The 23,918-nt window shown below is 38.2% G+C and overlaps 1 long non-coding RNA gene across 2 annotated transcripts in view; it reads right to left on the minus strand.

The window, feature by feature from the left end:
• Window positions 1-2,320: 2,320 nt before the first annotated feature.
• The window catches only part of LOC128141293 (uncharacterized), a 34,151-nt gene continuing 12,553 nt past the window's right edge, over window positions 2,321-23,918 (minus strand). For both annotated transcript variants that reach the window (XR_008234944.1, XR_008234945.1), the window contains exons 2-4: window positions 23,465-23,532; window positions 6,647-6,711; window positions 2,321-2,605 (exon numbers count right to left, since the gene is read on the minus strand). This is a non-coding gene — a long non-coding RNA (uncharacterized LOC128141293). The remainder of the gene's footprint in view (window positions 2,606-6,646; window positions 6,712-23,464; window positions 23,533-23,918) is intronic.

Consider the following 23,918-nt stretch of genomic DNA (forward strand, 5'->3'; position numbering starts at 1 on the left):
TTCATTTTATGTGTTAAATTAGGGCCTTGAATTTTTTTTTTCTTTCATCTGTGTTTTGCTGACAGTGATGTCAATAGTATTTTGGAATGTAAGGTTTGTTTAAGCAAGGAATGATACCTGCATTTCACAAGAATTCAAGCTATACGCAAAGCTGTTCCAGGAAAATAGCCTTTAAAAACAGCACAAACTGGCAAAACTTTTCTTGCATTTGCTAAAACTTTTAATATGCCTTCATTTTCCTAGCCTCTTCTCCCCTCCCATACATTTCTGATTAAATGTAAACCATTCAGTAATTATAAATGGCTTTGATGTCAGGTGTTCTCTGTTCATACATTTCTTCGTAAATTTGCTGAACTGGGCACATTTGGGATATTAATGCCTATTTTCTTTCCATGTACATGAAACGAGTGGCCTTTTTTCCTACCAGTTTCTTTAATATTGTTTGCTTCAAAAGAATGAGCTTAGCTTTCTCAATATTATTAAATTTTGAATACTATCCACCTTTATAACATTTTTTCCTCATATGCTGTCATTTTCACTTGTAGAAAGTCTCAAACAATATATCACTGTTTTCCCATTTCAGTAGCACAGTAAAATTTCAGTCAATCTGTTTGCATGAATTATTGCTTACCAAGGGAACAGAAAATCAGTCACTTACTAACTCCTGAAATCACTCAGGTTATGTAATACAATTTTATTTTAACTAAGAGACGTGGAGTGTTTCAAGACACAGATGCCCTAACAAAAATGTCTCTAAACTTTTGCAAGGTTTTGTAATTTCCCCAGTGGTCATTACAATAACCTTGTTTGACTTTAGTTAATGCACTTCACATCAGGTTTCAATTTCTCTGCCAGCGCAATGGCAATAACAATGCCTCCTTTCCCTTGTAAAGTATTCTGGGAGCAACATGTTAGAAGTCAGTCAAGAAACAATAACCAACAGCAATAAATTATTATCAAAAGTAATAGCTGTCCTCCACATAAATTGATGTAAAAACTCAAAATATGATTAATCTTTTTCACTACAAAAATAATTTTGCAGAAGTCTTAATTTGGAAATTTTAAATTGTTTTGTTCCTGTTTGGCAAGAAGTTTTCTCCCCCAGAACTGCTATAGCACCTGTTAGGAACTGTTATTCAGGTATCTTGGCTATTTAATGATGTCCCTCTTAAGACAGTTTTATTGGCCAGGATTACATTTCCCTGAACAGTATGCTCATAATTCATCACAACAGTTCAACCTAAAGCTTCTCAGGTATATCTATAGCGAAAGGCCTCCAGCTCATCAGCAGGGGCAACAACAAGCAGACCCTTCATCTCCTACCCCAAAACTGTTTGAGGTCTACTAGTCAATATTGCTTACTAAGACACAGCCTGAAATGAAGAACTCTATTCATTACTTCCTCCAATATAAACTGAAAAAAGCTGTTTAGGAAATTGTATTTTTATAATGCTGCCCTGACTTCCTTTGGCACTTTTGAGTCCAAGTCAATGAAAGGGCTACCAAAAATCCACAACAAAAATTGTTATCAGAATTCTCTGACTCAATTCACAATTTACATAGTCCTAGCTCAGAGCACTTTTAAAATGTTAGATACTTTGGGAGAATTAAGTGGAGGAATATCTTGTTGGTGATCCCTGGTATCTTAATTGTAAGTGAAGAATTAGCTGCCTATTACTGTCGTGTTTTGCCCAGAATGGCAGAAGTTTGGCTTCTACAAAGCTTTCCTACAGGAAGTCTCCTCTTTTTCTTAAGTGATGCTCAGACAGGACTTTTTGTATCTAAAATGACACAGCTAAAATGACAGGCATACATCCTAAATTTAGGCATCTAACAGGTGCCTAAGGGTGCCAACTCATCTGCTGCATTTAGAGTACTTTAAAAGCTATCCATCTAAATCAGCCATTATATCAGGGGATGGGGAGGAGATTCTGAAGTGATGCATCTAAAACTATCATCTTAAACATTTATCTTAAGGAGGGGTGTAACTAGCCTAGTCTGAGGCCAGCTGGATTGTACCTAAAATTAGGTGCTTAGCTGCTCCAGTTCAGGCATTCTGAGTCATCCTCTGAATCACCCTGTTCTTCAACATTGGACATATACAGTGTATAGAGAAAAAAAACTTAAAATGAAATAAATGTTCAGCTTTTAAATACTTGCAGTCATGGCAAATATATCCACATCTGAGTAATCTTGTGTAGGTGGCATTTAGTCACTTTCCCAGAGAGGCCATGGCTTTGATGCTATCACCAAGGAAGCACATGACTCTGAGAGCAGAGGAAATGAGATGCTTCATCCCATATATTTGAGGTTCCTTATAGCTTTGCACCTTCCCGACAAAGGACGTTTCAGAGGAGGATTCAGCCTGGCAGTCATACCTGTGATTCCAGGGCTACAATGACAAGGAACAATCCACAGAAATGGGCACGACTAGCTGTACGGATTCACTGTGACTGCTCAGAGTGGTCCTGTAGGCACTGACTCTCACACTGTTTGTATAAGATCAGTGGTGGATGGCATAATTGCATTTTTTTTCCCATATTTTCAGTGTTGCTGGCTTCATTTTATCATTTCAGAAAACATAAGTTCTGGTCGTTGTTCACATCTGCAACAAAGAAGGAATAAACCTCAATCAAAAATGGTATCAACGTCTGAAATACCTAGTTAGTGAGGTTTCCTTATGTGGGATAATAGAAAAAAAAATCTTTTTGATTATTACTGTGTTAGTAATCCATTCTGAAGAACGTGACACTCTCTTTAGCACCATCACTTCAGAGAGACTGTGAACTGAGTATGCTACAGAGTATTACTTATTTTTTCTTGTCTTCAAGTGGTATCTCTAATATGACAAGAACTGCCTCCTGATAAAATCCACAGAACCAAATTCAAATGAATCATTATGGAAAGAACGACTTTCTATTTAGATTGGCCAAAGTTCATAAACATTGAAGCTGTTTGAAACATAGCCAGGCATTAATTAAAAAAAAGTCTGTAACAGTGAGTCAATTAAGATAAAAGATCAATACAATTTGAATGTTAAATATGTATGTAAGTGTGATTGCATGGCTGTATTGAATGTAATTGTTATTAATAAGTTAGATCTTTTATAATAAATGCCATATGTAGTTAATTACTAACTGAAATCACAAAACTTGGAATGGTAATATTAGATTGACAATTCCATTAACCTCAGCAGGTCTCTCACTTACGTGGGTGCACGGTGTACCCAGGGGCAAACGTATATACAGTCTTTTGTTCTCTCCCACAATATCAATTGGAGGAAAACCAGAAACTATTAAAAAAACCCAAAACAGTCTTCTTGTGCACAGAAGAGAACTATTTAAAGAGAAGAATGGCTCTGTACTCATTAGGCATAAAAACAGATTTCAGATAAGGATTTTTGAACATTGCCAGATGATGACGTATCTGTGTCTAGGACAGCGTTGAAGTCCCACATTTGCTCAGAAAGAATGGGTAGAAAGACCAGGGTGAATTTCAGTAGTGTATCTTTCAGTTTCAGTTTAAAGGTGTTTGGAAAATACTTCATGTTATGAACAATGAAAATCAAAGGTATCAAAGTGTTTTAATACACTAGGTCTTTTTTTCATCCCCCGGGAGACTAACATTCACTTCTGATTTATGATACACATTAAATTAGTTTGGTAGTAGTCTCCATTTATTCCCTTGTCTATATGTGTCTGGATCCCAAAACCACTAAGTAATTTTGTGTGATTGGCAAGCTTTGCTCAGGAGAAGCTCTGGACAGGGAAAGGGTGTTGCAGGTCACTACTGACCTGAACTTAGCAGAACTTAATAGAGAAAGCTCATAGTGTTTGCCTGTACTTAGCATGAGTCTAAGGAGAAAAACTAGTGACCGACCAGAAGCCCCTGAATTCACCGTAGATATTATTGACCATAACTCACTGTATTTTCCCTATTTTTAAAGTCTTTTGGTATTCCAGCTGATTTCATTAAACTCATGCTAACATAATAAGAGCAAATTTCTTTAAGACACATTCATAAAAGCAGCATACTTCTGCTCTTTTTTTAGGTTTGTTACTTTTGCTACTGGCACGAAGTGTGTTCTGCTATCCATAAAACACATGCAGCTGATGTCACCTAGTGTTGTAGCAAGATTGTTTTGTTATTTTTATTCTTGATTGTACCTATTGTACCTTTATTTTATTTGTAGTCTTCCAAGGTCTATTTCATTTTCCAGTACTGGGAAAGTATGCTTTGTGGTTTTGTGAGTTTTCCCTTGCAGGCTTACGGCAGAAATAGCTTAGGAGAGCAGAGTTTTCCATCATCCACCTTGCCTGATAACTGAGACATTTTGGAGTAGTTTCTCTTGACTGAAACTTTCAAGTTCAAGTAAGTTTAGTTATTAACTATTCACTAGTTGGTAAAGTTCAACCACTCTTTGTGGACAGCATTTCTTTTTAACTGAACAACCCCAGCGAAAATCAGGAACTCACAGATACTAAAGAACTTGGCCTGGTTCTAATGTTGTATATGTCTTGTTCATCTTTCAGAAAAGGTTTGTCCATTTTAAGTGTTTGCCAGTGTAAAAGATGCCAATCTCCACTTGACGGGCAAAGCTTTTCTGTCCTTCAAGTGGATCTGTTAATCTTATTACACAGGTAAAGGAGCCATTGCTAGACAAGCAGGGGTTTCAGAAAATCTGAATTTCAGAATATCTGCTATTTCAGCATAGCAGCCTGGCCAGTGTGTTCAGAGCAGCTGCGGAGCATGGAGCCAACCTTGTCACACAGTGCCGCTGACAGGTGGGCAACTCCGCACAGTCTGAAAGTCTTTAAATGTATGGCTATAATCAGCCCTTGCCCTTGAGTAAGTTTTGTCTATATAAAATATTGCGTTCTCTCCATAAAGAGTATTACAAAACATATTAATCTTGTCTTGCAGTCAATTTACAACAGAGAAAATGTCTCTTTTCATCTGTTGGAAAGGGCAGATGCAGCAGCTAATTTATGCAAAATCATTGCCTGGTTGTGGATACAGGGAATATGGCTGTGACAGAACCCCTTTCAAGATTCTCCTTTTAGGACTAAAAACATTATGTCAGAAAGATCTGGTTTGGTCACTAGTTTGGGCTTTGTCACAAACAGGCAGGAGGTGTGATAATGAAACAAACACTTGGTTCACTCTCTTCACTTGGAATTGAGGTTATTATAAAAGGATTGTACAGGATGAAGATTTCAGTGAATACTGAATGTGAGAAATCTGAATTTGTATGTGAGAAAGACCTCCTTTTTTTTTTTTTTTTTAATTGCTAAACAGTCAAAAGACTTCCAAAGCATCACACTGTCATAGTAACAGAAAGAAGCTTTCCAGAGACCTGACTTATTTTTTGGTAGCAAAAACCTGTTATCCTTTCTTCTAGGGAGAGATTGATTATCTTAAATTACCTTAAAAGTAGGTACCGCTGCTATTACATCTTTTCTTCTTTAGAGGAAAGCAACAACAACAAGAATATGATGTGTACAAAGTAGCAGATAAGGCTGCATCTTTGTAAACCATAAAAATAAATAGGCAATTTAAAAAATATGTTTCGATACTGACAAAGCAGAAAGGTATTTAGTGTGATACTTAAACCCTGCTGCTCCAATACCATGACACGTGCCTGTATTTTTAAAAACATATTTACAGCTGGCCTAAGCTTGCCTACAGAAAGAGCTTGGTCTACCAGCACCAGTAATAATAAACACAGCCACAAGTTTATCTGGGGGGACAGCTGTTGAAATGCTCATATTGCCACCGGCATGCACTATTTGTAGGGAAAAAGCAACATGAGCAAGCAGAAGTAGGTCTGAAGGAAACCAGACCCTCACAGTATGGTGACACAAATGGAGAAACACCTAGTTCAGCTGGATGGAGAAACAGCATATAGCAGAAACTGCCAAGAGCTTAAACAGAATTTTTTTTTTTGTAATTCCAGCAATGATAGTCTATGGCAAAACATCTACAGAGCTGCCCCAAGTAACATTTTCCCCTCCCTATCCGTACAAGTTGTGGAGCACATACTGACAATGGTGTTTGGCAACTCTCAGAGAGAAACTGCACTATTAGAGCACCTACCATTCACCGAAGAAGGGGACTCTCATAACTCCATCTTTGCCTCTTGATGAGCAAAGATGGGCACAAAACCCAGCTTTGCCTATGCAAAAAGTACATATATAGCCATCAACCGTGTAAATGGATATATTTCTCAGGTAAGACATGTACCCATTAGTAATAAAGTTTCACTGTGAGAATTTCACAGATTTTATGGGTGCCTTTGAAATGCTCTGCCTGATGATTAACTGCAGTATTTCTAAGAGGTTTGAACTCGTAGGCAGGATATGTATGAATAGCAAAAGTTAAAGTCAAAGGTACGTATTTTTAAAAACACAACCCCCTTTGTTTTCTGACTTGTTTCTCTTTCTTTCAATCTTGAAGTGTTTCATACTAAATTTCCCACACATTATATGTGTTTTGACTTTTGTATGGTTTTCGTGGAAAGACTAGATGCTGAGATTTGCAAACATCAAATATTTCATTAGAAATAAGTAAGAAAATAGTAAATAAAAATAAGAACCTGAAGTATTATATGAAGAAAAGTTAGACAAGTTGCAGCAGACTACAATACCTTAAAGTCACAGTCTTCATGGTACACAGGGACTCTCATATGTTTTGGTAATTAGCAGGAGTTTCCTATATGAATAACAATAAATATGTGAATGCACCCAATAAGACGTAAGAAATTGTATAAAAAATGTGATTTTTTTTTAATCTGATGCTCAACATGAAGCAATTATAAAACTATAACAAAGCTGGTACAATGTATTGCTGTGAGATTAAATAGTCTAGTGATGGAGGAAGAGTAGACAAATTACTTTTAATATTGTTGTAAGATATGACAGCAATTATTAGGACTGTTCAAGCCCATTCCTTAGATACTTCCTTTGTTACATATCTAACTTCCTTTAAATTTCTGGAAAATTTAGATATGCAGCTTTCTTATATATTGGGACAAAAATAAGCAAGACTGTACCTGTATTAAACCTGTCTTCAGACGCTGCATTTTTTATAACACCTTGCCCAATAGGACCCTTATATTTGAGTATAGCAATGAAATACAAATACATAAGTAAACCAATGTATGAATACATATATGAGTAATATGCTAGTCAGGATTGCTGCAGGTCAAAAGAGAAAATCTAATACTTTGCAAGGAAATTCTATCCTTGCTAACTGATTAATCTTTTGGTTCCACTTCCTCTCTTCTCGTTGATTGAATGATATTTTCTGGAGCATCTACAGCTTCATGCTATACAAAATGGAGAATTGTTAAGGTACAGCTTTCTTTTCATTTCAGTTAATTTAAAAAAGAACTTCTTGCCAGCATATATTGCCAATCATGTTAAAAAGAATGATATTTATGAATGCAAATTAGACATGTCAAAGAATGAAGACATAGAATAATGTTAGTCAACATAATACCTCAAAATACTTACAGATGAAGTAAAACAGGACAAAGGTAAAACTATTTAAGAGGTAGTAGTATGGGGATAGCTTAACAATCTAGAAAGTACACAGACACAGAAGAGTTGAAAATGTGTCTCTTTTGATGTATCTTTATAATATAATCAACTGCAATTCTCTTCTCAAGTCATTTTAATCAGAAATGATTTTTCATAGCCTAAAGTCTAAAAGAAATCATCATACCAACTGCTGAGTTTTCTAAAGTGCAACTGGACAGCCTAAGGGGGGGAAGAATAATGTGCTCCAGTGGAGCAAGTTCTAAAATACTCTATGGCAGATGGAGTTTTCTCTGGAACAACTAGATTACAGACTACAATTTATTTTAAATGTGTGCTGTGCCTTTTTAATTTTTTTTTTTTTTATGTTCATGGTCCTTCCTTGTAAAAAGGACATGGAAAAGATTTTAATTCGATGTTAGAATGCACAACATCACATCACTTATTACAGGCAGAGAATGTAGCAATTTCTGAGTTAAGACTGCCTGATGACTTCTATTTTAAAACCCAATTTTCCATTCCATTCCATATATCTTTGCCAAAATATAACCTAGGGCTGAAAGCATCATTATTATCAGAATTTCCACCATTATTATTGATATTATGAGAAAGGGAATTTCAAGAGAAGAGTTCTGCCATTTTTCAGAAGAAGATTGGGCAAATGTTGCTGAGATGTTTCAGTGCCTGCACTCTATAGAGGCAAGAAGATCACCTTATTTCATTTCTACAAAAATCTTCCTAAAAATGATTTAATAGAAGTTTCCTTCTCTGTGCTAAATATAGCATGTATCATGAGGTGGCATAAAAAATATTGGTTTGCGCATTTGCAGAGTTTTGGGGCAATGTTCTCTGTGACATTTCCTGGAATTTAAATCCTTAAATATGAAAACTTAATAATCATTAAGTATATTGTCTTTCATGCTACTATGTGAAATAGTTTAGGGGGAAAAAAAAGTGAATGGGCTTCTAATATTTTTATCTCTGGTATAGTTTTTGCATTCCTATTCTATGGGTGGGCTATTAACTGTCTTCAGTGACTTATGACCTGGACTTACTGAAATGCACTTTATTTATTTATTTTGCATACCACCCATCTTCACACCACTGTAAATGAGGTGTTAACAGAGCTGTGGGACCACCACTTCAGATAGCCTGTTCCCAAGGAGACAAGGCCAGAGGAGGTTATCCGGAGAATTACTACAGAAATGGCTGAAGCGCAGCCTGCCATCTGCTCGGCGGGGGTCCCGCAGGAAGGCGGCAGGGGAACTAAAGGCACCGAGGTGGCAGTGGTCCTGCTTTGGTCTTGGAGAGGCAGAAACACCTGTACAGGGTTTCAGCCATATGGCAAACTCAGATGTAATTTCCAAATGTAAGTCTTCAAACCAATGAAAAAAGAAAAATGTATAAAAGCATGTTAGCAAAAATGTTAAAAAAAAAAAACCAAACAAAGCCAAAAAACCCAGCCCTACATGGAACCTAAGGTGATGACAAAGAAACCATCAACATGAACATCATATTCCTCCCACCAAAGAACTCCAGATGCTCATAAATTGTTCTGACACCTCCCACTGCCACCGCCAGAGTGAAACCACCTACCTTAGGACCTGTAGGAGCATGGGAAGGGTGAGCATAACACCAGGAAAAGGGGAAGAATTTAAGTGTATGTATAACAAATTTAACTCCATTATTATTGTTTCTTTTTCTGTAAGAAATAGATCAGGACTAACAGTGATCAGATTCCTAAGATTTCAGTTATACTATTGGTTTACTTTTATATAAAAGTGTGCTGCTTCTTTGCCTGTGAACAATATTTTGAGCACAGCACTAAAGACCCATTGATTGTGGTGATAAATACATGAAAAACAATCTGATTCCCCTCATTCAAGACGCCAATAGGTGCTACTCTAACTCTGAATTATCTCTGCCTTTGGCTAACTGGGAGATGTGTAGTTCTTTCCTCCCGAACTGTGATGTGTAGGTTCTTGCCTTTCATATGCTTGTGAAAAAGAAAACATTGGACACCGGTCTATCTTGTTATATTTCTAAAAAGCTAGCCACAAATATGAGAAATATAATTTAGGATGACAAGGAAATTAACTTCTTTTTCTTGTTTGCTGTTTCTTAGTTTGAGCACGAATCAAAAGTCAAATGGAGTCATTGAGGATAATGATCCTTCTCAGGGGCAAAATTCACTGCAGTTACTTAAAGACCAGGTAATTATGCTTGAAAAAGCATAGAATGAATTTCAGCCCCCAGTTCAAAAGCAAGTCCCAGAGCAACACTACAGCCCTTGTGCTATCACAACCTAAATCTATAGCCCGAGGAGCTATTATTGTCTCTTCCATGGCACTTAAGAAGTTTTCCGTTTTCTTTTCCTTCCTGTGAAACTACAAAATTGGCAGTCAACTTCCTCCCTTTTTCCTTACGGGCCCAAGACTGGTTGAGAAGTAGCATGATAAAATATGTACTACAAACGGTGTTCAAATGCAAATTTTCTAAATAATACAGCATCTTGTAAGAGTGGGGATAATGTTCCAGTAAAACAGAATCTAAAATGTTCTAGAAAGAATTTATTAAATAAAATTAAAAAAAAATTAAATAAAAAAAAAAGAGTTGGTTTTGAGCTAAGACTGGTTGACTTTTTCTAATAAAGCTCTGCCATAAAGGGCAATATTTTCACTACTGCTCTCTAACTTAGTTCCCATGACCACTTCTCTTGACTGACTGTATTGGAACCCCAAATTCATCAGCCCTAGGTAGAAGGTAGTCTGAAACAGTCACCCTTCTCTTGAACTTTGGTCCACAGTAAATTAGTCATAAATAACAACTCATCTCAATATATATCAAAGTGATTACCTTTGAGATTTTTGCAAATACCATCGACAGATAAATGTCTGGAAGCTTAAAAACACATTAAAGTGTTTTAAGTGCACTGAAAACTGTGAGAAAATATATGCCTTTACTGCATTATTGTGTCAATAACTGTACAGAATACAGTTTTTTAAGAGTCTGTCATGCAAGTCATCTAGAATAACTGCCCTTAAGTAAGTTATCAAAGAGTAATAATTATTTTCTCACCAGTGCCATATGTTACACTTCTAACTAGCCACAATGCAGCAGGCTGAGAATAGACAGTTATAAATATCCTGCAGAGTATCTCATTCCACTATTGTCTCTCTAAATGAAGGACAGAGCTCTTATAATTGGGGAATGTAACCTCTAGAAAAAGAGGCAAAACACATTCCCTCAGGTAACTCCGACCCCGTTATTCAATCACTGAAATGAGGCAATATAACTTTCAAAGCACCTTTGCACCTGGCAACCACAGCATCGTTTTCTATCAGGAATCAGCAAGCTTTAAAATGTGCTGGTTTATATGTGAACAAATTAGCATGAAATGAAGCTTGTGGAAGAGATGCTACTAACTTGAAAGGTACAGTAATTTTTAATATAAACTTATCACATCAGCTCCATAACAGCACACCTTCCAAGATGACACCGTTTTCTTATACAGATCACAGCAGAAAAATACAGCCTAACTCCTTTTTGCGCAGAAAAGCTGTCACCTCTGAACTAGAAAAGCAGCCATATTGTACCACGGAAGTAAGGGTAAATCAAGGACAGAAATGTTTTGTTTTGACTAAAACAAACAAGAGGATATCTCAAACAATAAGATAGCCATCTATACCTATGCCTTGATGTGGCCAGTGAAGGTCAGCTTTGTATGTCCTTCTTGAGGTTTATCTCAGATAGTGGTCTGAGGTTAAAACTCGCTTGTCTCTGTTTGGATTTTACATGTAGATCACAATCTTGATTTAGCTTCCTTGAGCTAAAAAGACCCCTATTTTTGCAGTAAACACTGTCTGAAGCAGTGTTTTTCATTTACATGAGATGCCCTTGGATCTTCAATAGCCATAAAGAAAACTGGCACGCTGAATGTTCGATCTTTATCTGGTGAACAAAGATCGCATTAGATCACTCACACTTTCATATCTGAAACCAGAATGTGGTAAGAGAGTCAGACCCCAAACCAGGAATCAGACTCAGTGCTGGGTGACTGAAGATGGTAAGTGTATAGGGAATGGCAGGGTGGTTTCCCTGACCATATATCCTTTTCTCAGTATGCACTACTGGCCATTGTTGGGAGACCTTTGCTATAAACCGGCATAGCATTCTGACTTTCTAATGTGTATGCTTTTAGGAAGAAGAAAATACAAAAAGTGAGGTGTGGAGTTCATCTTACCTAAGTTCAGCTATTTGAAAGCCAGGCATCTGGCTTAAAGCTGGTTGTCTAGACTTCCTCTGTAGTCAGTGGAAAGAGAGATTCAACTCCAGAAGAGTCTATACATGGATATTTAAAACGGATAGGCCCAGAGTTGTGCAGGGGTGTCCCTTTCTCCCTCTCTTCATCCCTCTCTCTTCTCTCTACTTACAGAAACCTAATTTCTACCTGAATTTTAATCACTGATTTCAATGGAAGCTGCATTAGGCCTAATTCACCAAAAAGTGTAAGTGTGCATCTCTACATTCATTCCTTGGGAAGCACTTTTTCAATGTAAAAGGCATTACGTTAAGATTTGCATTATGTGTGTTAGCACTTCTGTGATGGGGCGTCTTTTTTGGTGGAGTATTTGTTCTTTTTTGACAAAACAAAGTGAAAGCAATAGTTAGCTGGATACAGCATCCCTGGAAAAGTAGTATACAGTGTCATGTAACAATTTTGTACTTCAGAACTTCAGACTCAATAGGGTAAATCTAGTACTCTTACTATTCCAAGAACTGCGCATCTATTTAGCATGATCATCAAATTAAAATTATTTATTTCTGACAGCTAAATTGAGAACAAATAAATGTTAATTTAATTTGTTACACTTTTCTCCATTTGGGTGAGACTCGTGAGACTTTGTCTTTGCAGTCTGTCAGACAAGCTTGCCCCAGAAAGTCCCTGAGACACCAAAAAAATTTGTAGATGAGATAAAACAGGCTTCCATCAGAATGCAGAAGAGCTCCTAAGAAAGAGTTTTTAAAGCCTTTCCTGATTGCTGTGAACTAAACATAAGGTTTATCATATAAACAGAATTTCAAAGCAATTGGCAGCTACTGAACAGATACCAGAGGGTTATTAAAGTGGTAGGTAGTTGGAGTTGAGCTAAAGTGGAGATAAGCCTGGACTTACAGAATTTATACTTAGAATGATCTTGCTGAAGACTTCAGGGCTAGCAAGTGCCTAGTGGGCTTAAGTTTTTAATAGGTTTAAATAGCCCAAACTGAAACATATGTGCTCCCCACTATGAAAGTCCCCAAGTGCTAACTGAAGTGTGAAGTATTTCTCAGACCTGACTCTACTCGTCCACAGTGCTTTTCTAGGCAAAATGATTTTAACCTGACTTCAAGCTGTTTGCAGACGGCACATACCATGTTTCAGGCCCCCAAGAAAGGACCTCCAGCTATCTCCTCTGTCTGACAGCGGACACCTGATACATGAGGGCACTGAGAAGGAAAATGGGATATGTAGATGTGGCAGGCAAAGCACAAACTGGGACACCTGCACTGTATCTGCAGCCACGGAATTGCATCTTAGTGTCAGATTTACAGAGAATGGAAATCTAAGGATAAGGCTTGGGTTACTCCAGGAATGGACTCAGCAGCTGCCCGCCAAACAAGAAATACAGGCAGGCAGTAAAAATGGCTGCTTCTGAATTTCACTATAGTAGTTACCTCAGTGTTTTGACCAGCGACAGGAAACTGTGGCTTTCTCTTTCATCAGAGAACCTGAACACCTGTACTTATACAACATTTTGAATGAAACAAGCTTCTTCAGATGTCCTTCTGTTGCAAACAGAGCTTTGCTCTAAGCCTGCCTTCCATTCCAACTGCTGTGGCTTGCCTTCAGCTGCCTATCTTGGAGCCTGACTGAGGAAATGAGATATCCTTCAACTTTCACAACACAGTAGTTATTGAGATTCTTTTTTACAGGATTCACCTTGTACCTAGCAACTTCTGAACCTTTTTAATTTCTAATTCATATTTTTCTTAAATCATTGCCACTACTCCTGCCCCTTCCTCAGCATCTGAAACATTCAAATTAAAACTCAGATATTTTCTATAAATAATATGTCAATATAATTACTAGATAAAATTTGATGACCCATTCTATACGTGGAGGTATTTTTACATAATCACTCTGATTTATTCTTATTTTAAAATTTACGAGAAAGAAAACTATTACAATAAAATGCCATATGTATTGGCAGAAATCTACCTACATGTTTAACTTGGTTGGAGCTTGTGGTAGAGCCCATTTCATTTCTGATTTAGTTTAATTCTACCTTACTTCGATCTGACTACTGCAGATGAAACTACAGGAATGCAACAGCTTTCCAACACCGTCTCTCCAGCACACACTTAAACAGGTGAAGGTCTCTAGGAAGAGCCTTGCCCTGGTGCACTGTATCTCCTCCCCCAAAGCAGAGCTTTGCTTTTCAAGTTGGTGCTTTAGGCAAGAACTTTCAGACTTCTGGAACATATCCTTTTTCTGTGGGCATGTCTATTTTCCACTCACAGTTCCAAGCAGTCTGAACAGACTACAGTGTGACTGTGCAAGTAAAGGGGTTGTGCCTCCCACCGAAGCAAACTTTGATAGAGTACATCAAGAGACATTGCATGGGAGGGTTATAGTACGTACAAACTTGTTGTGAAATTATATGGATCGGATATCAAACAGCACCTGAGAAAAGGGGTGAATGAGGAAAACCAATGTCCTTTTGTATGAGTAAGAAGCTCCTAGGCATAACAGCAGGCGATTCTGTAACTTGTAGGACACTGTTGGGAGCTGTTAACATGTGGCAGGCAAACACCCCAGCTGTGAGCCCTGATTCAGTTGCAGGACTGCACAGTGTGGACACACTGCCCAAGACCAGCTTTGATGGTGGTTTGCGTCTCAGTGCGAAACAAATAGATTAGTTCAAATGGCAGATCAAATAAATATTTGAAAATATTTTTTGTTACATATTAATCCAGAATTCTTAAATATTCATCTATAGATATGAGGTTTCTCTTATGCTCAGTACCAAGAACATCTCCAGGAGAGAATTCCCTCTTATTGTTGTCATGATTTAACCCCACCTGGCAACTAAGCCCCACACAGCCACTCGCTCACTCCCCCTGGCAGTGGGATGGGGAGAGAATCAGCAGAGTAAAAGTGAGAAAACTCGTGGGCTGAGATAAAGACAGCTTAAGAGGGAAAGGAAAAGCCACGCATGCAAGCAAAGCAGAAGAAGGAATTCATTCCCCACTCCCCACGGGCAGGCAGGTGTTCAGCCATCTCCAGGACAGCAGGGCTCCATCATCCCTAACGGTGACTTGGGAAGACAAACGCCATCGCTCCAAACGTCCCCCCTTCCTCCTTCTTCCCCCAGCTTTATATGCTGAGCGTGACGTTGTACGGTGTGGGATATCCCTTGGGTCATCTGTCCCGGCTGTGTCCCCTCCCAGCTCCTTGTGCCCCCCCAGCCTGCTCGCTGGTGGGGGGAGAAGCAGAAAAGCACTTGACGCTGTGCAAGAACTTCTCAGCAATAACTAAACCAGCCCTGTGTTATCAGCACTGTTTTCAGCACAAATTCAAAACACAGCCCCATAACAGCTACTATGAAGAAAATTACCTCTATGCCAGCCAAAACCAGCACAATTGTAAATGAACACTTGCTGCAAAATTTAAACCAATGTAATTCAGTTCATGAACAGAAACTCATGGAAGTTTGTGTCCCACTGTATCTGTTAATATTCCTATTTATTCAATACATGTAGTACTTCATGATCAGTTAATACCATGGTGAATATAAAGTAAATGTTAGTCTGTTTATGCATACAACGCATACATAGATTTTATTGAGTTTATTTAGGTGGACAGCTTTAAATATAGAGTCTTATAAGTTGACATCTGTCACGCATGAATGGCAGAATAAAGTATAAAGAATGAAAAATTTAAGTGTGAAGTTTTGCAGTGCATTTCAAGGAAGGAAAACATCTAATGGAATAAAAACCGCCTCATACTTCAAGGGTGATTTCATTACTGACCTTCTGTTAAAAGTTCAGTCACTTAGAAAAAGAATTTGAAAATTTATTACTAAAATAGTTTATGGTGATATCTAGTGCTAGATTTTCTACATTTCTGGTGTCATAACATGCAAAAAATGCTTTATAAACCAAACAAAGTGTGTATAATGAAGGAATCTTAAGTGGCACTTTTCCGAAGATGACATTTATACTCCTAGGAAGAAGCTGATGGTGTAAAGTTGTGCTCCTTGCTCTGAATGGAAGAGAATTCTATTAAGACCACAGGAACAGATCAAAATGCTTGACTAAAAAAGCAAACCACTGCTTTTCATTTGGATAGTCTTTATTATTTTGTATACTGTATCTCCCAATAAAAAATACAACACTAAATAAGATGTTCTATAGGAAAGCTCCTACAAAATACTAATGGAAGCATTATATGCATTATATTCAATATGTATATATATTAATAAGCACTAAAATGTTGTTGGAGCTCTTTTACTGCTTTTTTTTTTTTTTTAGGAAAAAAATCCGTTAAACTAGTTTTAATTGCTGAGGCTTTTTAGCTTTGACAGAAGCATGTAGTCTACTGGAACAGGTTTCTCTTCACATTTCTCTGTCAAGCTTTTATCTGGAGGGAGATACAGCAATATAGCTTAGTTTCTTGTATCCATTTAAGTTATAGTATCTCACTTGTAAATACTCCCAATAAAACAGCTTAGATAATCAAAAGAGATTTCCATCTTTCCTTCTTCTTAGCCCTGAAACTTTTCGTTCTGAAAACTGAAGTCATAAAAGTTTTCTATTGCAAATTCCTATAAGAAATGACCTTTTAAATATATATATCTAACATGCGATTAAACAAAATAAATCAATAGCTTGGAAAGGGGCAGAAAGTAATTTTTCTAAAGGAGCACAAGATCACGCATTTCTCTGTAGTGACAACATTTATATGCATTTCAAATTAATTGGAAGTTATCCAGCTAGAATTTAATACAAAATTCATTGACTTTTCTTTTAAAAAAACCCCCAAACTAAACTCAGTATCTTAATTGTTTTCCTTTGGTAGAAACATGCATTTTTGCTTGGGTTTTTTTCTGATTTTATACTATGGTTTGATGCTTAAATGAAAAAAATATCAGCAGACCTGGAATCAGTTTTTTTCTGACTTTAATAACTCTTGCTTTTTAAACCAAAAAGAAAAAGAATATTAAATAAAATGTAAATATTACCTCCAGTAAGAATTTGTGGATGCTTTTGAAAATTAAGTCCTTATTTAGACATAAATTTTTAGTACTGAATGAAAATTGAGAATTTTTAAATAATTTTAAAATTGTCCTAGAACTCCATGATTTTGTTTAGTTTTCACTTCTGACCAGGTTGTTATAGTCTGTAGATGCAGTTAAATCTCTGTACATAAAGTTAGCTCTTCATTTCCAAAACTTATGCTGCTATCAGTAAATTATAGAGCTAAACGAGTTTTTAAAGAGATGAGTCAGTATGACCAGAGAGGAGAAATCAACAGAATGAGGGCACAAAGGTCTGGATGAACAGGTGGTGGAAATCAGCAATATTTTTATTGTTTAAAATTAAAGATAATCTAAATACAAATTTCTAACCCCACAAATAAAGATATATTTGTTATTATATGGTAAGTTCAGTAAAAAACATGAAAAGTCATAAAATCATAGAACCATAGAATGGTTTGGGTTGGAAGGGACCTTAAAGACCATCTAGTTCCAACCCCCCTGCCACGGGCAGGGACACCTTCCACTAGACCAGGTTGCTCCAAGCCCCATCCAACCTGGCCTTGAACACTGCCAGGGATGGGGCAGCCACAACTTCTCTGGGCAACCTGTTCCAGTGCCTCACCACCCTCACTGTGAAGAATTTCCTCCTTACATCTAATCTAAATGATTAGATTAAAGCCATTACCTCTTGCCCTATCACTACATGCCCTTGTAAAAAGTCCCTCTCTGGCTTTCTTGTAGGCCCCCTTTAGGTACTGGAAGGCTGCCATAAGGTCTCCCCAGAATGAACAACCCCAACTCTCTCAGCCTGTCCTCTTGGGTGAGGTCGTCCAGCCCCTGATCATCTTTGTGGCCCTCCTCTGGACTTGCTCCAACAGGTCCATGTCCTTCTTATGTTGGGGGCCCCAGAGCTGGACACAGTTCTGCAGGTGGGGTCTCAGGAGAGCAGAACAGAGGGGCAGAATCACCTCCCTCAGCCTGCTAGCCACACTTCTTTTGATGCAGTCCAGAATGCGACTGGCTTTCTGGGCTGCAAGTGCACATTGCTGGGTCATATTCAGTTTTTCATCCACTAACACCCCCAAGTCCTTCTAGGCAGGGCTGCTCTCAATCCAGTCATCACCCAGCCTGTATCCATGTTTCGGATTGCCCCAACCCATGTGCAGGACCTTGCACTTGGCCTTGTTGAACTTCATGAGGATCGCATGGGCCCACCTCTCCAGCTTGTCAAGGTCCCTCTGGATGGCATCCCTTCCCTCCAGCGTGTCGACCGCAGCACACAGCTTGGTGTCATTGGCAAACTTGCTGAGGGTGCGCTCAATCCCACCGTCCGTGTCACCGACAAAGATGTTAAGCAGTGCCAGTCCCGATATCAACCCCTGAGGAACGATGTTTGTCACTGGAACAAGTCAAGCTGAATGATTTCTCTTCTACCTGTCAATGTCTATAAATTTGACAGGAGTGAACATGGAGGGAAAAAAACCTAGGAATATTAATCTGATTTCTTTTTCAGACAGTTTAATTCATTTATGCTTGCCACAGAACATTTTCTGTTGCTCTCCCATGAATATCCCAATACTTCTATAGGAAGTTCTTGGCACCAGCTGATCATCAATTCATATCTTGGGGAAAGTTGGTCAACTTTAAAATTTTATCTTAAAAGCTGCATATCACACTCTTATGAATGAAAAATCCCTAAACCATGATTAAAACTCAACAGAAAGCTGAGGTACAGTCTCAAGGACTGGTTGACTTTTGTTTTCACTTTTTTAAAGAATTTGGCCAGTAAGGTGGGATTTAGAAAAATTATTTCAAGTGAAGAGCTTTGGAATATTTTTTACTAGGTCAAACTGCAAAACCACAAAATCTTTCATCTATGTTTCCTCCGACAAAAATGTTTTAATATAAGAAAGTACCAGTGTTCTTCTCAGTAGCACATTGTATATCTGTTCATCTGTCTGTTCATCAGTCCCTTTCCAGGAACTTTTGAACCCTCAGGTCATTTTCGACAAACTTGGAATCCCATGAAGTTTAAGGGTAACTTAGTGAACAAAAGAGTATCTACATGGTTGTAGTCCAATGAACATCTCGGGAAAATTCATGGACTGAGGTCGTGACAGTTTGATGAGAAAGCAAAAGCTGTGTGCACAAGCAAGGCAAAAAGAGGAACTCATTCGCTACACCCCATGGGCAGGCAGATGTCCAGGCACTTCGTGGCACGCAGGGCCTCAGCATGCCTAATGGTTGCTTGGGAAGACAAATACCACCACCGCAAATGTCCCCCCTTTCCTCCTCCTTTCCTTCCCTTCTTGCTGAGCACAAAGTCAGACCTTAATACCGTGTTTTCCGTTCTAAGCACAACATACGGGCCAGCCCTTTGTTCAGTTTGGGTCCGCTGTCCTCCCTGTGATCCCTCCCAACTTCTTGACAACCCTGAGCCAACTCTTTTTCCAAGAGAGGTGAGGCTGGGGGGAAGAGAGAAAGCCTTGATGCTGTGCAAGCACTGTTCAGAAATAACCAAAACTTCGGTATGTTACCGGCAAGGTTTCAGCCACAAATGCAAACCACAGCAGGATACAGGCTGCTGTGAAGAAAGTTAACTCCATCACAGCCAGAGCCAGTATAGTTGAAAAAAACTGTCATGTACTTGTAAGGCGTATGTTTCTAATAATAATTTTTAACTGTTAATATTTATTTTATTAGTTTAAGTGGCAGGGGTCTATGCTGTGGTGCTAAAAATCTAAATCCACTGGCAACCTAGAGTTTTATATGACATAATTTCAAGGGACTGATATTAAGGAAGGAGTTAGTGTGCTGATTAGAAAACCAGAAAAACACAAACATAAAAAACCAAAATTGAAATAGTTAGGAATGCTGCAAATAAACTCCAAAATTTTCACAATTAATCCTGCCTTGACAACATTAATCCCATTTTTTGCATAGGTATTATCTTGTAGTCTCCAGTTACATGATAAGATAATTAATTATAGGCCAGTTCTTTACTCCTTCGCACCAGGGAAAATGATCATTTCAGTTGTGTACATGAACTGTCTACTCCCATTTACCCGTGTGCGTGACTTCAGACATTGGGTTCTGGTCAACAGGAGCTGACCACCAGTTCTATCTGTCTGCACAGGTACAGTAGGCAGACGCTTTGAGAAAATAATTCCAGAGTGAAGAAATGGCATTGTTTCTGATTTCTACTCTGCCAATAAATACAAATTTTGTCATTAATAACAAAAGGCCAGAAGTTTTGCATTGGCTGAGAATACAAGGCCTCGGGACTTGCTCATGTTTGTCCCAGCCTACGCTTCTTTTGGCTATGATGGCAATTGTCTACAATTGGTTTGGTTTATGTTAATTTTAGCTTATAGTGGTAAGTGTATATAGAATAAGAAGTGATTTGCAAGTGTGTAAACACAGGATGATAACAGAGGTCCCACACTGCAAATGCAAACCATGATGGTCCTCACAGGAGTATAATCTTGTTAAACCACTGTAGAGGTAACAGAAAGAACAGAAACCTGAATGACTGAGAATCAATGAAGAGAAAGCTGATGTATGCAGACAGTGTTAAGAAAAGCTATATAAATAAACCCAAGCAGACTCCCAAGACCATGGGAGGAGGGAGCCCTACCACCAGCATCAGACTGTTCCTGGAGAAGAGCTCAGGGAGCTGATGACTCCCTCCAGCCCTTCTCATGGAAGAAGGCTGCTACCATCACCCTTGGGAGACTGGGAGGGAGAGCACAGCACCAGACAAAAGGGGCAGCTACTATAAAGGGTTTTCTTTATAACTGTTTTAGCACGTTATTGGACTATGAATCACAACACTATGGTAACTGGAGTAAGAATTACTCTGTTGCATTTTGATTAGACTGTCAAATTAGACCGTCAAATTGGACCGACGATGAAATCTTGTATCTACATGTGTATTGTATGTTCCCTTTTGCCAGTTATAAGACTTTGAGTGTGACAGCTGAAAAATGGAGAACCCTGGCCTGCTGCTGTGGCTGTTTCCCTTGCATGAGTGTTCAAACTCTGTGGGGAAGAATCTGCTTATGGGAAGCTGGAGGAGGATCTCCCCAGAACTGTCCATCTCAGCTCTACCTGTATTTCTTGCTGCTGGCCTTCCTTTAGCAGACTTGGCCACAGCTAGACCGTAGCCACTCACCCTTCGGGCAGCACACGCTGCTGGGGAGCTGGGAGCCGTTTCTGCTAATTGTTCAAAACCAGACACAGGAATCAGTGTATTAAAAATGTTAAATACTTTAAAAGACTAACCCTGCAATATCTTCATCTAAATCAACAAAATTAGTGGGTCTTTTGACTTTGTTTTTTCTATACCTTTGCTCCCCATCTATAATACCTGCAAATTCCTCACCTACATTTTTGAGCTTCAGTAGCAGTAAGGTTTAGTGTTATAGAAGAGCATTTGAGAAAATTAAAATTGACTGTAAGTAAGATCTACACTCACAAATAGAGCAATGCAAAATCAAATTATCAAGAGCCCTATATATTCTAAATATGGAATTACACTGGGGTCCTTTAGAATAAAACTATATATTATCCCATTACCATAAGGGAACTCAAGGCTATCAGCTCTTAGCTGATAGCTATCACAAGGCTATTATTACAAAGGAACTCATATATACAAAGTAAGCAAATGAAACCAATCTTAAATCTCACGAAGATTGACTTTGCAATCTTAATAATCCTTTTTAATGCAGGATTTGCTTTTAATCCACTTTTGTCTTAATTAAGCCAAGAAAACCTGCACCTCTTTTCTGGGCTACTGCACTGCAATTCTTTTATACCTCTTGGTTGTATTATAAAGGCCACTACACATTTCACAGTCCAAATCTATGACTGGTTTGACTTGAAATATATATGAACATTTTCAGAATATCTTATCATGTGCCTTTTGTTTTTGTCTCCCGCAGTATTGTTATTTATTCAGTGCTTTTTTATTAGTGTCAAGTGATCTTTCCATGATCACAAACTATAAAATCTTTTAGGGAAAGAAAAAAAAGTCTACCAGGTGGCAACTGTCTGCGAGTACTTTCACAAATACAAATCATATTCTTGCTGTGTTATCAAGCTATGTCCTAGATGATAAATTCAGTCTCTTTCACAGATAACAAGTCTTCCTGCTCAGCAATTCTAGATGGGTCTATGAGGTCTATGACCTCTGAAAATACTTGTTTCTGAAGTCTGGCAGAGAAAAAAGGACTCCTGGTCTAACCTTGGAGAAATACCACAGGCCACAATCACTGATTTTTGTAATACTTCTGATACATTAAGTTAAAGAACAGGTTATTTCCAAAAACAGAGATACCATTTTCATACAATATCTTTGGCCTCTAGAAAAGTAAGCTGTGACTCAGGGGATCAGAACTAAATTAGAAACTCCAGAAGACCGTAACTGCAACCAGTCTTGGACATGTAGCTAGGGAAAAAGTAGAGCAAGAGAAACAGTTTAATCTATCTACCAATTGCCATGAGACATGTCTGTAGCAATGCATGTACCAGAGCTGGTTATCAGGCCATGAAGGGCATGTATCCAAGGGAAGCTGGATGCATGGCCAGCCTCTGCATTGACTGAATAGAAGAGGAAAGCAGAAAATGTTAATGGGATCTAAACCTCCAAGGTGGAAAAGAGAGGATGAAGAAAAAGAGGAGGCATAAAGGCCTAGGCTCCTGAATCAAACTGCCTTGAGCTTTCTGGCATAAGAATTTTATTCAGGTAAGTTAGCTCTTTTGGACAGTGGCACAATATTCAGAACTCATACTATCCCTTACTATTCCGTCCTACAAACTCAAGGAGTCAAGCATCCTTTTCTGTCCTCATTTTAGGTGGTGATTATCCACCACAAATGAATTTCCCTACCCAGTTCTCTTGTTTCATTAGTCACTTCTGTGAATCATCCCCATGGCTCTTATTGGCCATTCCTGCTACTTCAAGTGCCAGGCTGCCGTTCCTTGCTGCTGCTCCTGCTTTTATGGTGCAATTCAAGCTGTCAAGTGCTGTTGTGCCACAAGTTGTTTGTGACTTCTGTAGTAAGCCACAGGCAGAAAGTTGCCAGAATACAGGCCTCCTTTTTCAAGAGGCGAACAGAGCTCTTTAAGACAATAGCTGGAAATAGAAAGAAGGAAACGCTCATGGTGACAGATCTCAAAGCACTGGGCATATAGCTAGGCAGAAAATTCAGGAGTCAGAGAAATGTGGCCCTAACAGTGAAATGAGATATAGCTTGGCAGAACAAAACTGATTGGAGAAACAGATTTAGAAACTGTAAATATGACAACTGCAGTTAGGCAGGGAAAAGAGGGCTATGCCCACTCTTTGCAAAGAATTAGGCTTACCTGAAACAGAAAAACAATATCCTCACCTATTTCTCCTTCTAAAGCCCTCCAACTTCCAACAATGACTTTAACATTCAAACTGAAGAAAGAGCATTGCTACCCTACCTGACCCAACAAGTAAACACTGTTCTGTAACAGCTACAAGAATTAAACCAACTATACGAAATGATACAGTTTGGTGGAGAAGCAGATTCTAGTAGCTTTTACCTACAGTTACAAAATTACTATGTCTGAAAAACTCACACCTTCACTTACAGTTCATTTTCCAGCCATAGTTCTGCTTTCTTCTCCAGCTATCTTCTACACCAAACAAGCAGGGGGCCCTGTGGAAAACACAATACTAGTTGTGTAATTAAATACCTCACCACATACACATTTGCTGAAAACTTGAAAAACTTATGAGACCAAAAACTTTTCTTTCGTTTACAACTAAAGTGACTGGTTTAATAAGATACTTTTTTTCCCCCCTTGAAATACATTAAAAAAAAAAAAACAAACCACCAGATTTAAGGTTCAATAAGGCAATTCCCATTTGCCTTTTTTTTGTGTGATCTCAAGAACTTTATTTTAGCCAACATAAATAATGTCCTAGGAAACATAGCTTTCTCAAGAAAGAAAGAAAGAAAGACCAAAATTACATAGCTATAACATTATTCTGCCATTGAGACTTGAAACCTGAACCTTTAGCAATATTGAGACACAGGCCTGA

Source organism: Harpia harpyja, chromosome 4 (assembly GCF_026419915.1).
Source record: "Harpia harpyja isolate bHarHar1 chromosome 4, bHarHar1 primary haplotype, whole genome shotgun sequence".
In the NCBI taxonomy this organism is placed as follows: Eukaryota; Metazoa; Chordata; class Aves; order Accipitriformes; family Accipitridae; genus Harpia; species Harpia harpyja.